The sequence below is a fragment of the Calidris pugnax genome, unplaced genomic scaffold, assembly GCF_001431845.1.
Source record: "Calidris pugnax isolate Ruff unplaced genomic scaffold, ASM143184v1 scaffold251, whole genome shotgun sequence".
Classification (NCBI taxonomy): Eukaryota; Metazoa; Chordata; class Aves; order Charadriiformes; family Scolopacidae; genus Calidris; species Calidris pugnax.
The window spans coordinates 1,030,662-1,033,638 of record NW_015091133.1 but is presented as its reverse complement, the minus strand read 5'-3'; positions in this window follow the sequence as shown (position 1 = coordinate 1,033,638).

The following is a 2,977-nucleotide window of genomic DNA, read 5'->3' as shown; positions in this document are numbered from 1 at the left end:
CAAAGAATTTCTTCCTAAGATCTAATCTAAATCTCCCTCTTTCAGTTTAAAACAGTTCCCCCTCATTCTATGGCTCCATTCCCTGATGAAGAGTCCCTCCCCATCTCTCCCATAGCCCCATTTAGGTCCTGGTACTCTTTGGGCAGGGAAGATGATTTTGCAACGTGTTGGTGAGTGCTCCCTGAGAGGTGCTTGCAGTAATGCAAATAATAAATAACAACATTACCTATTATTTCCTGTTATTCCAGTAGTAAATTGCACCTGCTAAGCCTGCTTAAACTTGCAAGAGGGAGAAAACCACTCGTTCATCTGCTCTCTTTTCTTCTTGTTTAAGTAAAACAACTTTTCTGCAAAAAAAGGAAACGGTATTTTCTGGTGAATACCCTTTTACTGAATAGATTTCCCGGATGTGTTTGTAATCTGTGCTAGGAAAAAGAAGAAATAAATCCCTGATGTATTTTCAGGTCAGTTTTGGCTGTTAGGATGATTGATTTGTGAGTTTGCATTGCAGAGCCCATAGAATCTCATTGCATAAAGTTTATGCAAAACTTTTAAATGAGTTAAAATCTAGTATTTAAAAAGGTATGGTTTTGGCTCAAGGACTCAGACTGGAAGATCATTTACCGTGAGGAGACTGTTCCTGTGGATGATATTCCTATGGGTCAACCGAGAAGCTCACATTCTCATAGAATCACAGAATGGTTTGGGTTGGGAGGGACCTTAAAGACCATCCAGTCCCAACCCCCTGCCCTGGGCAGGGACACCTCCCACCACACCAGGTTGCTCCAAGCCCCATCCAACCTGGCCTTGAACCCCTCCAGGGATGGGGCAGCCACAGCTTCTCTGGGCAACCTGGGCCAGGCTCTCACCATCCTCACAGCAAAGAATTTCTTCCTAAGATCTAATCTAAATCTCCCTCTTTCAGTTTAAAACAGTTCCCCCTCATTCTATGGCTCCATTCCCTGATGAAGAGTCCCTCCCCATCTCTCCCATAGCCCCATTTAGGTCCTGGTACTCTTTGGGCAGGGAAGATGATTTTGCAACGTGTTGGTGAGTGCTCCCTGAGAGGTGCTTGCAGTAATGCAAATAATAAATAACAACATTACCTATTATTTCCTGTTATTCCAGTAGTAAATTGCACCTGCTAAGCCTGCTTAAACTTGCAAGAGGGAGAAAACCACTCGTTCATCTGCTCTCTTTTCTTCTTGTTTAAGTAAAACAACTTTTCTGCAAAAAAAGGAAACGGTATTTTCTGGTGAATACCCTTTTACTGAATAGATTTCCCGGATGTGTTTGTAATCTGTGCTAGGAAAAAGAAGAAATAAATCCCTGATGTATTTTCAGGTCAGTTTTGGCTGTTAGGATGATTGATTTGTGAGTTTGCATTGCAGAGCCCATAGAATCTCATTGCATAAAGTTTATGCAAAACTTTTAAATGAGTTAAAATCTAGTATTTAAAAAGGTATGGTTTTGGCTCAAGGACTCAGACTGGAAGATCATTTACCGTGAGGAGACTGTTCCTGTGGATGATATTCCTATGGGTCAACCGAGAAGCTCACATTCAGGTTGGGTGTTGAGGTGATGCTTAGGTCCCTTGGTGGTTCTGCTGCTCTGGGTGATGTGCTGGTCTTTTGGAATCCTGGAGGAAACCTCTGATCGTCCTCCTCCTGAAGATGAAAATGCGACACCTAAAGGAATGCAGAGAGTCCTGGGGAAAACTATACTCCTTGACATTTTTTTCAAGTTTTGGAGTTTTCAGGCTCTCACCTTAGCCAGGAAAAAGTGGCATTTGTAGATGCTTATCTCCGCTGTCCCTGGGAAAACCTGGAAGATTCTTTTAGACAATGAAATTTAAGGCTGTTAATTCAGTTAATTGAGATGAATCCCATCCTAAATAATCTCCACAAAGCCCTTTGGCCAGTGACTAAGCAATGCTGGATGCCTTTTATGAGATTCTGAGTGGCCTGATTCCAGCCGATGCCCAAGGAGTCGGACACGCGTGGAGCAGGACTCCATGAAATAACTAACATCTTTTAATTCAATTTTATTTTTTTAATGGAGAGGGAAATTTGTGTTTCTTCTGTGAGGCGTTTCTGTGTTGCCTCAATATTGGAGGAAGACACTCAGCACTTCAGAGGAAGTGGCCTCGGAAAGGTATTTACGATGTGCTAAAGATTACACACCAAGTGAGCAATAGCGCAGAGACCAGGATTCTTTTCTTTTTACCAAAAATATCTTCCCGCAAAAGTGGAAGAACAAGCTGCAAGTTCCATCTGCTGCCTCACATGGAGAGATCCAGCAGGTCCTCCAAAGGACACCTTCTGTTTCTCTCGGGACTCGGTTTCGTTTGAAGAAACACCATCAGAATTCTTAAAATGGTGCCAACAAAACACTCAGGCAACCAAATGCTGCCTCGAATCCTTGTTTGACTGTTTTATTCAGCATTTACACGCTCACACCCATAAACACTCCCGTTCTGCTTTTCTTTTTAGATGCACTTAAACTTATGTGATATTTTAAATTTTTTTTATATAAACTGAAGCGATGCAGAAGACAATCTTCAAGTAATTTATTATTTTATTTAAGTTTAGCACTTTGTTCCAGACGCAAAAACACCCTGTCCAAATGGTGTGCCGGTCTGTTCTGGTTTTCCCTGTCTATATGATGAATGCAGGATAAATCCTATGATTATCTAGGAATCTGTGTGGAAATCACACAGCCGTTAATCGCTGTATAAGACAAGCCCATGTGTGCATTTTCTTGTATGCTATCTGGTTTTATACTGAAATATCAAAAGTCAATCTAATTCAAAGAACGTTGTCCTGGTGGACAACAGGATGTCCCTGTGCCAGCAATGTGAGTATGCTATCTGGTTTTATACTGAAATATCAGAAGTCAGTCTAATTCAAAGAACGTTGGTTTTTAATACTGTGTCCTGGTGGACAGCAGGATGCCCATGAGCCAGCAATGTGACCTT